This window comes from Anomaloglossus baeobatrachus, chromosome 9, assembly GCF_048569485.1.
Source record: "Anomaloglossus baeobatrachus isolate aAnoBae1 chromosome 9, aAnoBae1.hap1, whole genome shotgun sequence".
Taxonomy (NCBI): Eukaryota; Metazoa; Chordata; class Amphibia; order Anura; family Aromobatidae; genus Anomaloglossus; species Anomaloglossus baeobatrachus.
The window spans coordinates 188,734,582-188,749,468 of record NC_134361.1 but is presented as its reverse complement, the minus strand read 5'-3'; the positions used below and the strand labels follow the sequence as shown (position 1 = coordinate 188,749,468).

The 14,887-nt window shown below is 48.4% G+C and overlaps 1 protein-coding gene across 2 annotated transcripts in view; it reads right to left on the bottom strand.

Moving 5' to 3' along the window:
* The window catches only part of ADGRD2 (adhesion G protein-coupled receptor D2), a 322,387-nt gene extending 307,861 nt beyond the window's left edge, over window positions 1–14,526 (bottom strand). For both annotated transcript variants that reach the window (XM_075324128.1, XM_075324127.1), the window contains exon 1: window positions 14,382–14,526. The gene's annotated coding sequence lies outside the window, so the exon portion shown is untranslated. The remainder of the gene's footprint in view (window positions 1–14,381) is intronic.
* Window positions 14,527–14,887: the final 361 nt, after the last annotated feature.

Genomic DNA, 14,887 nt, shown 5'->3' with positions numbered 1-14,887 from the left:
GGAGGAGTTTGGATTTGGCAAATGCCAAGAGACCATTGCCTGCCTCACTGCATTGTGCCACCTGTAAAATTTGGTGGAAGATGATTAACACTAGGGAGTCGTTTTCAGGGGTGAGCCTTAGCCCCTTAACTCTGGTGAAAGGGAAAACTTAATATTTCAGTATACAAGCCTTTTTGGACAATTGTAACTTCCATCTTTGTGGAAAGGCCCTTTCGGTTAGACATGACTGTGCACCAGTGGTGTGGAAGAACATAACCGGATGCACAGAGACCAGACCTCCACCCCACCAACAACCTCTGGTATGAGAAGAGACCTCAGAAATGTTCTTCTGCAAGATGGTACAAAAATACCACAGACACACCCAAAACCTTGTAGAAAACCTTCCCAGAAGGTGGCAAATGGGGATCAATTCCATTTTAAAGCCTATGGATTTAGCATGGTTGGTCATAAAGACCAATTTGTTTGCCCATAGAGTGTATATCGTATCCTACGGTAGGTCCCAATGTAATACGATAATCAATGTTATACATGTCACTTGACTTGTCAATAGAATTAAAAAGTTACAGTTTCTTGTATACATATGCTTGAAAATCAGCTTAAAAGGGTTGTCCATGAAAGTCCAAACCCATACACAAGTCATGTAGCTTTATAGCCCAGCTTCATTGAAGCCCATCATGACTGTGTGAGATCCATGTAATGCTCATCTGGAAAATTAAATAAGTGGCACTAAAATTCAAGTCCTCCTCCTCTCCGATGAGAAATTTTCATATTTCACAGAGGAGCATTGCATGGCTTATAAGCCTCCTCACATAGGCATGCTAGGCATATTGCTCCAAAAAAAGAGAAACATTACTCCTTAGATCCCAGTCAAACTTTTCATACAGCCAAATTAGATCTAAAAACTTTGCACTTATGTGGGTCAATGTGGCACCTCTGAGTAAATCAGGGTGCCACAGGGTACTGCATCCTTACCCTGGGTGTAGGGCCTACCCCCCATGGTTCCAGGTTCTTAAAACAAACCGGTGTCACTAACAGCACCACAAATCCCAATCAACACCTCACATCATGACCTGTCAGACACATCAGTGGGTTGGTCTAGCTAGAATAGGGCCACCCACCTAGGGTCAGGCAGACTGGTGAGAGGGAGGTGAGTGAGTTGATAGTTGAGTAGAGGATAGGAGTGGAGTAAGAGTCCTCAAGGAGAGAGGGGCTGGGGAGAGGGAGCTCCCAGGGAGCTAGACCGTGTTTGGGTCGCAGACAGTGGTCCGGGACCAGAGGAGTCGGGGACCGGTGGCAGTGACATTGGAAAGGGTGCGACGGACATAGTCTAGGAGGACTGTCGGCACCAGCTAACCCAAAAGAAACTGACCGGTACTGAGCACGACGGGGTACAGGACCCTAGGTCAGGAGCAGATTCAACGTCCTGACCATTAACCTGGGGTTTTCCAGCCAAAAGCAGCCCACTTAAGTCTCAAGTGCCAGCTCCCAAGAGCACATCTACTCTTTACAAGGGTAGCGGGGCCCTAACCACTTCAAGCCGAGGGGCCACAGACAGACACAAATTGTGCACGGAGGTGGGCTCCGGGACCATCAAATGACACCGGTGGGAACGGACACCTGGACGTGGCTCCCCTATAGCAACTGTGACAGAGAACTTTGTTTATCTGCAGTGTATGTGTCTACTTTATAATCCTCATCCTGCACCACGACTACCCACAGTGAGTACCCTGCTTCCCCACCTGAGCCTGGTGCCATCCCTACCTGTGGAGGTACTAACATCAGGCTGCTTAACTCCATCTGCCCCGGTACTCCCTACAGCAGTGGCGGTACTCCTATTACCGCAACCCACAGGTGGCGTCATGAACTTATCCCCTGTAAATACCCCCTTTCACGGATCCAAGTGACCGCCGAGCCGGGTCCGGGCCCCTCGAGCCTCCACGATCCCCGATTCGAGCAACCCGACCAACACCGGGGCGGTACAGCAAAACCCCGAAACACCATGTCGGCAAATTGAAATTCTGGTTTGGCTTTTATTCCAAGTCATATGGCAAAGCTCATTAAAAAGGTCAATATTGGCTTATGATTTCCATATCCAATAGGGGGAAATTAGTAGTGACCACAAATCTAGTGTTTCATTTATGACCAGCATACATCCACATATAATTTTCATATGACAGAACAGCGTTCTCCAGCCTCTACACTGCACGTCCCATCTGGTACTTGTATGTTTCGATTTGCTATAGATCCCTTCCTCTTGAGAAGCCTGCACTGGATCCATGGGTGTCACGCTAGGTGCTGGAGAGTACCAAGCGAAAAGGAAAGGGAAGGGGAACCCTGCATCTAGCGAAGGGGACATGGTGACCCCTGACCAAACCTACTGCTGGTCCCTGGGGTCCCTCACCATTCTAGATAGGTTATGCATCTATGCGCCGCGCTGGATACCTGACCCTAAGTATCCCCAGTGCTGGACCCTAAATAGGGAACGAGTGAGATGAGTTCTTAGTCAACCCCACTAAACACTAAAGAAAGACACAAGGATGACACAAGGGGAAAATGCATGAATTCCTTATCATTAGTGACTCAGGTAGAAGTTCAGCAAAGTTACAGCAATGATACCACAGAGGAGTACAAGCCATCTGCTTGCAACCAGAGCTAGAATGAACTGAAGAATAATCACCAGCACCAGTCAAGGGAAGATGACGGAATCCCGATGATCAGCAGCTGGGTGGAAGGCGAGTTACTCTGGGTTCTAAAAAGGAAGAGGTTAAAATCCAGCAGGAAAGTTACCTATAGCAATGAATATTAAAGGCAGGAAAAAATAGAGGGTCAGTGAGCCAAACACTGACCTTCTATTGCCAAAAACCACATGACTGTCACCCATGACACACCAGTGATTATACAGGTACATAGAGATCCATCTGTACATAGAAGTGTATTTCTATGTACCTGTGTATTCTAGAGGTTTGTTTTTCACTTGTTTTATAGGAACAATTACAAAAAAAGTAACTACTTGTATTCAGATGACGTCACACCAGCCCTGGATAATCAAAAGCCGCAGCGGGGATGCCTGAAGGTCTAAGATTCACAGCCTCCTGTCCAGTCACCAGATACCATTGACCTGGACTCTAGACCGGAAGAAAATGAAACAATCCGCTCATCTATACTCTGAACAGTCCTGGATACAGCGGACAGTGCTGTATTTAAGTCTACATCCTTCAGTCCTGGGCATCTGCTGAATATTCCTCACTGCCACCGCCCCTTTGACATCTCCTGCCAGGGATAAAAATGCCAAATGGGTGTGGCTAGGGGTCGTGATCAAAATTTCCTAAGGGGGGCTTGTAGCGCGCCGTATAGTTTGTCCCTCTTTTTATTCTTCAAAAGTTGGGAGGTATTATCACAACTGCTGGATCCAGTACATTAAGTGATGCATTGCTGGAATCAGGGTCTCTGTCTCTACATTATGCAGTTTTCAGATGGGGGAGCAAAAACCTGGTAACAGATTCCCTTTAAGAGGAAAAAAAAAAATAATCATACATCTCTGCCAATTATCTTAACCCCTAATCAGCCTGTTTAGGATAAATAGTACCTGCAATTGACCCTGTACCTAACTGTACCAACAATAATGTCATAATAGACCAGTATAGCATTATTAATTCATTTTATTAAGGACAGCAAAAAGGAATCACAAAAAATAGTATGTTAAAAACAAGAAAAGAAACAGGGCAGTGTGATACAGACAAGGATCAGTAAGAAATGTATATATTATATACTGTATCAAATAACAGCATTATCAAACAAATGTCAGACATGGTGGAATCTCCTATCGAGATATCAGTCTCTGAACAAAATGCCCTGTATACAGTATAATGTTTAAGGCACATGTAAGCAACTATTGTTTTTTAACCAAGGACATATATAGTAGGCAGTTAGCAAACAGATTGTATCCTAAAGGGCAATGAGATTTCACAGACAACCATAATACAAAAAGGTGCTTCGTGTTACCATCATTGTTGTATTCACATGGCACAAATACCCACTAAACAAGCACTAGAAACCTTACAGACCACACTGCCCTACACCTTGACGCGCGTTTCGCATCAGCTTCATCAGGACTATTGTAATATGGACTTGGGTATTCTTTTTCTTCCAATAGCCTGTTTAGGCTGTTTCAGGGTTAAGTTCATTCAGAGGCTAGGCTCATAGAAGAGCCACAAATACTCATGCAAAGTGATCAAGTGGTAACATGTTTAAGTTTGCTAATGGGACTAAAGTTTAGGAGAAAAAAAAATATTCCGTGATACATGCAAGATTTTTGTGTTTGTTGGTTTTTTTTCTCTAAATACATTTTACATTGATCAGAATGTCCAACATGAGTAATGTTTTCAGTAACACAAAGTGGATTTTTTGTCATTCTAATTTACGCCTGTGTGTATATCTCTCTCTCATATATACATGTTATATATACACATACATATATATACACACACACAAATATATACATACACACATATATACACATGCATATATATATATATATATATATATATATATACACACACACACATGCATACATATACACACACACACACACACACACACACACACACACACACAGTACAGACCAAAAGTTTGGACACACCTCAAAGAGTTTTCTTTATTTTCATGACTCTGAAAATTGTACATTCATATTGAAGGCATCAAAACTATGACTTAACTCATTACTTGCCAAATTAGCAATTTTCATTTTTTTTTATTAAAATGACAGATTTTTAATGATTCGGGTCCTAATGAATCAGAAACATAATTTGTCAAATTATAATTAATAATTAAATTAAGAATAATTATTATTAGTAATAAGTATTAATCATTAATAATGATTAATTATTAAAATAATTATTTGACCCAATTATAAAATCTTAGTTCCTAGAAGCAAAAGATTTGGCGTCCCAAAAAAGGACATTGGTAGATAATTATCTACTATAATAGATTAACACATGTGGAATGAAATACTTAAAGTGTGAAACAACTGAAAATATGTCATATATTCTAGGTTCTTCAAAGTCGCCACCTTTTTCTTTGATTACTGCTTTGCACACTCTTGGCATTCTCTTGATGAGCTTTAAGAGGTAGTCACCGGAAATAGTCTTCACTTCACAGGTGTGCCCTGTCAGGTTTAATAAGTGGGATTTCTTGCCATATAAATGAGATTAGGACCATCAGTTGTGTTGTGCAGAAGTCTGGTGGATGCACAGCTGATAGACAGCGACGGAGACAGTTTATATCCCGGGCAACACCCGGGTACTACAGCTATAATATAATATAATATAATATAATATAATATAAAATATATAATATTATATATTATATATAATATATAATATATAATATATAATATATAATATATACTATATACTATATACTATATACTATATACTATATACTATATACTATATAATATATAATATAAATATATATATATATATATACATACACACACACACACACACATATATATTATATATATATATATATATTATATATAATATATATATATATATATACACATACATACACACACACATATATACACACACACACCTATACACACACTACATACATGTATACGCTACATACTGTATATACACACTAATGTATTATACACTACACGCTAATATACACACATATATATATATATATATATATATATATATATATATATATGTGAGGCAAATCCCGGGATATGAAGATGAATTATGACTCCAGTCATAATCCCTCATCACTCCCTGGCAGTGCCCCCTCCCTTCTTGTTCTCAGTGTTCCACTCACACCTCCATGGCCATGTCCTGTGATATGGAGATGAGGTGGTGTGGGAACAATGGACACAGGATGACTCCCTGCCGTCACCCTGTAACAAGAGTTGTATCTCATTAGCAAGGCTATGGAACTAGCTAGACAGAACGACTCCAGTAAAAAATGGTTCATATCTCGCAAGCCATATTTCCGATAAATATGGCAACCATAAAAATGGTGTCTCCGCATGTGGACGATGCCGGCACCCCCTTTTTATGGGAGCAGGACATTGGGAAATGCCCCAGGCGTGATATCAGCCAATGGGGAACTGGCAGACAGGTCATGAGTCCCCTCGTTCTGTGGCTAAATTCATAACTGTCACAATGAGAGCATTGGCGTCCGCCTACGACGCTCCCAGGCAAAGTTATGGCCCATATTCCATGTTGGGATATTGTCCATAACTCAAGCCAGGGGTGGAGCAGTGCTCCCTGTGAGGTCACTAAGGTAGGAGGGGACCTGGATCTGTCCAGGTTGATAACCCTACTTCGGCCACTTTCCAGTGTTCTTTTCGCTGGGGGCACGTGTAGGAAACATCTGTGGGAAGGATCCTAGAAACCTGGGTACAGCGCCCCCCTGTGGCCAGACGCAACAAGGTAACTGCTGGAATTGTGTATGCCTATTTGTAACCCATGCTTTGATTGTAACTGTACTCTGACATATGTATATTCTGTAGATTCCCTATTGTATATATTGTAGTTCTAGTGTGCTTTAGGCTGATTAAATTATATAATTAATCTTGGGCTGTTCTGTTATCTCGATCTTGAATCCCACGTCTGTGTGTTCGGCTAATAGTTACCGTAAATCGGTTGGTGGCAGCGAATTGTGCCAAGGATTATTGTGGGGAGGCCAGTGAGATTCGGGGAGATTTTATATATTCCGCCCGCGGAGGTCGGGGGAATATATACCCTACTCTCACCGGGGACCCTTCAATAATCGGCATAAGTAGTATAGCGGCCTCCTTGCTTATTGTCGGGCAATTCCATAATTGGCCTGACTATAAGAGGGGCGCTAGAGAGCGCGTCACGTGCTCTGTCTGTCGGTCGGGAGGTATAAAGGAGGGGTGACCCCCACTTGTTACCCCCCGATTGTGACGTACTGGTAGCCAGCGCAGGGGATTTCTGAGTGACCCCCCCGGTGGTTTGTGACATATTGGTGGCATAGCGGTGGGATCGAGATAATAGTGTGTGTGAGTGTGAGACCCATACTCCCAGACACTAAAGACTGCCTGCAGCAGCTGTGGCTGCTGGGGTCTTCAGACTAGCTCAACACTAGAGTGTCAGAGTGCAGATACTGTAAGGTGTGTGGAGGCATCAGGTGTCAGTTCTGTGTCAGTGACCAAAAGTCTGCAAGAATGGCTGATGGCACCAGGAGCAGAGCTATGCAACTGGCCAATGCTAAGGCAGGAGCCGAAGAGAGGGAGGACGGTGCTGTGGACAGCAATGAGGAGGTTGCCCACGAGTCCTCCAGGAGCTCGACGCCAGAAAACCGTTCTGCCGAGGACATTGCACAACCTGGCAATTATGGACAAGATGAGGAGCAGCTCACCCAAGGTTCCTCAACGAGCCAGATGCCAGCCCTCCGCTCTGAAAGGGACAGTGAATCGCCTAGCTCTGCAGCGTGCCGCAGATCACCACGTGCCATTCCACCGAGCCTGGGAGGCTCGGATAGCCTTCTTCAAATGGCTATGGCCCTTCTCCAGGCTGGAGACCAGAAGGGCTACAAGGAACTCCTGGCAGAGCGCAGGGCAGAGCGGCAGGCAGCGCGTGAAGAGCGCCAGGCAGAGCGTGAGGCTGCGGAGCGACGGCAACAGGCAGACCGTGACCACCAGCTGCAGCTAGCTCAGCTCCGGCCCTCATCAGCCACACGTGACCTTCAAGACACCAAACTTCCAAAGGTCCGTGTTGAGGACTTCCCAGTGCTGGAGAAGGATGGAGACTTGGACTCTTTCTTGACTGCTTTTGAACGGACTTGCTTGCAGCACCATCTGGACAAGGAGCAGTGGGCCAAATACCTGACCCCCCGTTTAAGGGGTAAGGCCCTGGATATCCTTGTGGACTTGCCTGCTGAGGCAGATCAGGGCTACGACACCATCAAGCGGGCCCTGATCCAACAGTACAACCTCACCCCAGAGTCCTACCGCAAGAAGTTCCGGAGCCTACAGAAGGGACCAAAGGACTCCTGGGCTGACCACAGGCGGGCACTTGCCCGAGCTGCCGACCACTGGACCCAAGGCCTGCAGCTTTCCACCGGACCGGAGATCCTGGACTTGTTCATCACGGAGCAACTCTTGTGGAACTGCCCTGAGGATCTCCGCCAGTTCATCCGAGACCAGAAGCCAAAGGGGTCCACGGCTACAGCTGCCCTGGCCGATGACTACACCAACAATCGGGCTCCTGAAGCCAGGAGAGCAGCCACCAGCAGCACCTGGAGAGGGGGTAAGATGAATTCTGCGACTGCCCCACCTGCCCCTAGACTGCAGGGGGTGTCCCCCTCAACTCCCCTCTCCAGGCCCGTGGCAGAACCAAGACGGTGCCACCAGTGCAACCTACCTGGACACTTCAAGGCCATGTGCCCTCAGCGTCCCAAGGCCCCGGCTCCGTCCCCGTCCCAAGGGCCGCCCAAGGTGTATTGTGTGGGTGGGGGTGGTGGTAGGTCCCTGGACAGCTTCCAACCTGTCACCGTCGGCCGGTCTGTGACCATAGGACTGCGAGACAGCGCCTCGGAGGTGACTCTGGTGCGGCCTGAGATGGTGTCCCCCCAAGACTTGATCCCTGGAAAAACCCTCGCTGTCTCCGGGATTGGAGGCACTGACCCGGCGCTGCCTGTTGCTGACATTTATGTGGACTGGGGCGCAGGGCGGGGGGTGAGGGAGGTGGGGGTAACTGATCGGATCCCTGCAAACGTGCTACTTGGGACAGATTTGGGGCAGATAACCTCCCAGTTTGGGCCCCAACCAAGGGCTGAACCTTCAGCCCGTACTGACATGCCTCCGGACAATGTTAATGTGTTATCTATGAATGATGTAAGGGAGGAGGGAGTGAACTCTGATATTTCTGCTTGCATAGACACCATAGACACACACTCAGCTGCAGCTGTGACAGGGGAGGGGGTCAGAGAAAGGTGTGACAATGCCTCTACAAGTAACCAGCCTGTGAGCTGGGATCTGTTGCCCTCTGCAGGGATAAGCAGAGAGCAGGGTGCTGCAGGGGGAGGACCAGTGTGTGGGGTGGGGGCTACCACAGCAAATGTGGGGTCCCCAGAGATTTCACAGCGGGGTTCTGTTGCTGCAGGAGGGGAACAGGCAGGTGAGATTGGGGCCGGTCCAGGAGCGGAAGTGCTCCCAGGTAAGATCTCGGTGCATGGTTCCCCCACAACCGGGGTGTCAGGAAGCCAGGTAGGTCTGCCTGAACCGGCGACTTGGTCAGGAACGGAGGAGGAGCAGGCACGACCCACGGTCGCAGCGGCTGTGGCCGCTGTCACCCGCAGTGGGAGTGCTGGAAGCCAAGGGGCCTCCCGGAGGTCCGATAGCTCTTCCCCTTCTGACCAAGTGGCAGCCGAGTCAGGTGGAGGCCAGGACACAGGTCCCGGGGTACTGACCGAAGATGTGACAGTCTCGTCGATTCTGGCCACATCTAGTCAGGGGTTTCAGGCAGCGTTAGAAGCTGACGACAGCCTGAAAGCTCTTAAGGAGCAGGCGGCACAGCCTCCCTCGGACTCGGACCCGGAGCGAGTGGTCTGGGACCAAGGACGGCTGTACCGGGCCACGGTCCAGCAGGGTTCACCGGAGGCGTGGCCCAGGGACCGACAGTTGGTGGTACCCTATCCGTTCCGGACGGAGTTGTTGCGGATCGCACATGAGATTCCGATGGCCGGACACCTAGGGATCGCTAAGACCAAGGCCAGGTTAAACCAGCATTTCTACTGGCCAAAAATGGGGGCCGATGTGGCTGCCTACTGCCGTTCGTGTGAAACCTGTCAGAGAGTGGGGAAGGCGGGGCCACACCCCAAAGCCCCACTAGTATCTCTGCCCATCATCGATGAGCCTTTCAGGAGGGTGGCTGTGGATCTGGTCGGCCCGCTGGCCATCCCCAGCAGCTCCGGGAAACGCTTCATACTGACGGTAGTGGACTATGCCACCCGGTACCCAGAAGCAGTGGCCTTGTCGTCCATTCGGGCTGACAAGGTGGCCACCGCATTGCTGGAGATTTTCTCCCGAGTGGGTTTTCCCCAGGAAATGCTCACTGACCGGGGGACCCAATTCATGTCCCAGCTGATGGAGGCCCTCTGTAAGCAAGTCCAGGTGCGACATCTGGTGGCCAGCCCGTACCATCCACAGACTAATGGCCTGTGCGAGCGGTTCAATGGCACCTTAAAGCAGATGCTTAAGATGTTGGTCGACTCCCATGGGCGTGACTGGGAGCGGTATCTCCCACACCTGTTATTTGCTTACCGGGAGGTTCCACAGGCCTCAACAGGATTCTCACCGTTTGAGCTCCTGTACGGGCGACGTGTGCGGGGCCCCCTGGCTCTGGTGAAAGAGGCTTGGGAAGGGGATTTGGCCACCCCTGGAGTGTCGGTTATCGAGTATGTCATGCGCTTCCGGGACAAAATGCAGGCCTTGACGCAACTGGTACACGACAATATGGCTCAAGCCCAGGCCGATCAGAAGCGTTGGTACGACCAGAACGCTTGTGAGAGGACCTACCAAGTGGGTCAAAAGGTGTGGGTACTGGTCCCCGTACCACAGGACAAGCTTCAGGCAGCCTGGGAAGGCCCATACCTCGTGTACCAGCAGCTCAACCCTGTAACGTACCTGGTCACCCTGGACCCTGCCCGTGGAAGGCGGAAGCCCTTCCATGTGAACATGATGAAGGCACATCATGAGCGGGAGGCATGTGCGCTCCCCGTGTGCAACCTGCCCGAGGAGGGAGAAGCGGAAACCCTCTTGGATATGCTAGCCCAGGTTAGGGCAGGCGGATCCATTGAGGATGTGGAGGTTGGCCACCAGCTCTTGGAAGACCAACGGTCCCAGCTGTGGGCCACCCTCCTCCCCTTCCGGGGGTTGTTTACCAACCAGCCCGGAAGGACTGACTTGGCTGTCCATCACGTGGACACTGGGGATCATCCCCCGATCCGGCGTTCAGCATATCGGGTCTCCCTGGAGGTGCAGCAACACATGCGCCAGGAGATTGACGAGATGCTGAAGCTGGGGGTGATCCAGGCATCCAACAGCGCTTGGGCCTCGCCTGTAGTCCTCGTCCCTAAGAAGGACCGAACCACTCGGTTCTGCGTGGACTACAGGGGGCTCAATGCGGTCACGGTCGCCGATGCGTACCCAATGCCACGCATCGATGACCTGCTCGATCAGTTGGCCGGGGCTCAGTACCTGACCATCATGGATCTGAGCCGGGGATATTGGCAGATCCCCCTGACTCGCAAGGCCAGGGAACGCTCTGCCTTTATTACCCCATTTGGACTGTACGAGTCCACGGTGATGCCATTCGGGATGAGGAATGCCCCTGCCACTTTCCAGCGGATGGTCAACACCCTGCTCAAGGGACTTGAAGGGTACGCGGCCGCGTACCTGGATGACATTGCCGTCTTCAGTCCCACCTGGGAGGACCACCTAGAGCATCTAGAACAGGTGCTCAGGCGGATCCACCGGGCAGGTTTGACCATCAAGCCGGGAAAGTGTCAGCTGGCCATGAGCGAGGTCCAGTACCTCGGTCACCGGGTAGGCGGGAGAACACTGAAGCCCGAGCCTGAGAAAGTGGAGGCCATCGCATCCTGGCCCACCCCCAGGACCAAGAAGCAGGTGATGTCCTTCTTGGGGACCGCTGGGTACTATAGGAGGTTTGTTCCATGCTATAGTAGCCTGGCAAAGCCCTTGACGGACCTCACCAAGAAGAAGCTGCCCTCTGCAGTCGATTGGACAATGGACTGCGAGACAGCCTTCCGGGCCCTAAAGGACGCCCTGTCCAGCCCGCCCGTGCTACAGGCAGCCGACTTCACGCGGCCGTTTGTAGTACAGACCGACGCCAGTGACTTCGGCCTCGGTGCGGTGCTCAGCCAGGTGGACTCTGCGAGCCAGGAGCACCCAGTCTTGTACCTGAGCAGGAAGCTGTTACCAAGGGAAGTTGCCTATTCCACGATGGAGAAGGAGTGCCTGGCCATAGTGTGGGCCCTGCAGCGTCTGCAACCCTATCTATACGGGCGCCACTTCATCGTGGAGACGGACCACAATCCCCTCAGCTGGTTGCACACCGTCTCTGGGACGAATGGGCGATAGTTGCGATGGAGCCTTGCGCTCCAGCAATACAACTTCACCATTCGCCACAAAAGGGGCCGTGACCACGGTAACGCAGACGGGCTGTCCCGACAAGGAGAGGTCGCGGACGGGCGCACGGGGGAACACCGGAGTGTGCTGCCCCCTAGCGCCCTCAAAAGGGGGGAGGTGTGAGGCAAATCCCGGGATATGAAGATGAATTATGACTCCAGTCATAATCCCTCATCACTCCCTGGCAGTGCCCCCTCCCTTCTTGTTCTCAGTGTTCCACTCACACCTCCATGGCCATGTCCTGTGATATGGAGATGAGGTGGTGTGGGAACAATGGACACAGGATGACTCCCTGCCGTCACCCTGTAACAAGAGTTGTATCTCATTAGCAAGGCTATGGAACTAGCTAGACAGAACGACTCCAGTAAAAAATGGTTCATATCTCGCAAGCCATATTTCCGATAAATATGGCAACCATAAAAATGGTGTCTCCGCATGTGGACGATGCCGGCACCCCCTTTTTATGGGAGCAGGACATTGGGAAATGCCCCAGGCGTGATATCAGCCAATGGGGAACTGGCAGACAGGTCATGAGTCCCCTCGTTCTGTGGCTAAATTCATAACTGTCACAATGAGAGCATTGGCGTCCGCCTACGACGCTCCCAGGCAAAGTTATGGCCCATATTCCATGTTGGGATATTGTCCATAACTCAAGCCAGGGGTGGAGCAGTGCTCCCTGTGAGGTCACTAAGGTAGGAGGGGACCTGGATCTGTCCAGGTTGATAACCCTACTTCGGCCACTTTCCAGTGTTCTTTTCGCTGGGGGCACGTGTAGGAAACATCTGTGGGAAGGATCCTAGAAACCTGGGTACAGCGCCCCCCTGTGGCCAGACGCAACAAGGTAACTGCTGGAACTGTGTATGCCTGTTTGTAACCCATGCTTTGATTGTAACTGTACTCTGACCTATGTATATTCTGTAGATTCCCTATTGTATATATTGTAGTTCTAGTGTGCTTTAGGCTGATTAAATTATATAATTAATCTTGGGCTGTTCTGTTATCTCGATCTTGAATCCCACGTCTGTGTGTTCGGCTAATAGTTACCGTAAATCGGTTGGTGGCAGCGAATTGTGCCAAGGATTATTGTGGGGAGGCCAGTGAGATTCGGGGAGATTTTATATATTCCGCCCGCGGAGGTCGGGGGAATATATACCCTACTCTCACCGGGGACCCTTCAATAATCGGCATAAGTAGTATAGCGGCCTCCTTGCTTATTGTCGGGCAATTCCATAATTGGCCTGACTATAAGAGGGGCGCTAGAGAGCGCGTCACGTGCTCTGTCTGTCGGTCGGGAGGTATAAAGGAGGGGTGACCCCCACTTGTTACCCCCCGATTGTGACGTACTGGTAGCCAGCGCGGGGGATTTCTGAGTGACCCCCCCGGTGGTTTGTGACAATATATATATGTGTATATTAGCGTGTAGTGTATAATACATTAGTGTGTATATACAGTATGTAGCGTATACATGTATGTAGTGTGTGTATAGGTGTGTGTGTGTGTGTGTGTGTGTGTATATATATATATATATATATATATATATATACACATATATATATATATATATATATATATACACACACATATACATACATACATATACATACACACACACACACACAGTGTATTTTTTTTATTACATTTTTTTAAAAATTATAATTCTAAAATTTACCACTAGGGGGAGAATCTAAAAAACATAATTGAAACCTGCAATAGATAACCGGTGCTTGGACACTTGATTTTTTTACAAAATATTTTCAAACCTGTGATCTGATTTCGGAACCAAGAGATTCTATGAATGCATTACATATATACATATTATACTATGCACTCTTCTATAGAAGTCTACAATTTAATATAGGTTTATACTATTTACACATACATACATACATACATACATACATAAATACAGATCACCCTTATATAATGAAATACAGGCTCCAGAATGCAGACAGAATACAGTGTAAATATTTTTGATCAGGTAATGTAAACAATGGTCCTACGCAACTGCAGTTGGAAGCACAAGTACAGTTTTTGAGGGGGAAGGGGGAGAAGAAGCTTCATACATTTTACTTTTCTGGATTGATCAGTGACTTTGGCTCAAAAATTACATTTGTGATTCTGGTCTAAAAACAGAATAGAGAACCGACAATGGCAGCAGTAAGCAATTTCTATATCATGAAAAAGGCACACTTACCTTAAAATCTGCAAAATTAGGAAACAAGTATTTCCTTCAGCCCAAAAATGAGGTTATGAAAGTGCCTTTTATATCGGCCATGTGTCCTGCACGGAGGGTCCGGCAGTCATCTGTGTGCCATGGCTTCCCGCGATTCCAGCGCAAGTTAGTTGTGATGCAAATTTCATGTCATTCTGCAGAGCAGAGTGCAAGAAAAGAGACGGTAGAGGGACCGGCAGTCTGGATCACACAGCGACCCTGCCCTTGTAAAGCTGACATCACCCGGGGTACACAATACGTTGGGGGTCACAAACGTTTCAAAGAAGGTCGTATTTACTGTGTAGTAAAAAGACAAATAATGTTACAAGTGCTTTTATGTGTCATTTGCTTTACAAAAGTGATTAAAACTGGCAACTAGGTTTTGCCTGTGTGAACGGGATGATTCACCCCGGTCTGAAACTTTTTTTTTTTTACTCCATTTCTTAATTTTTTCCCCTTTAACATACACACAACTAACAGATTAAATT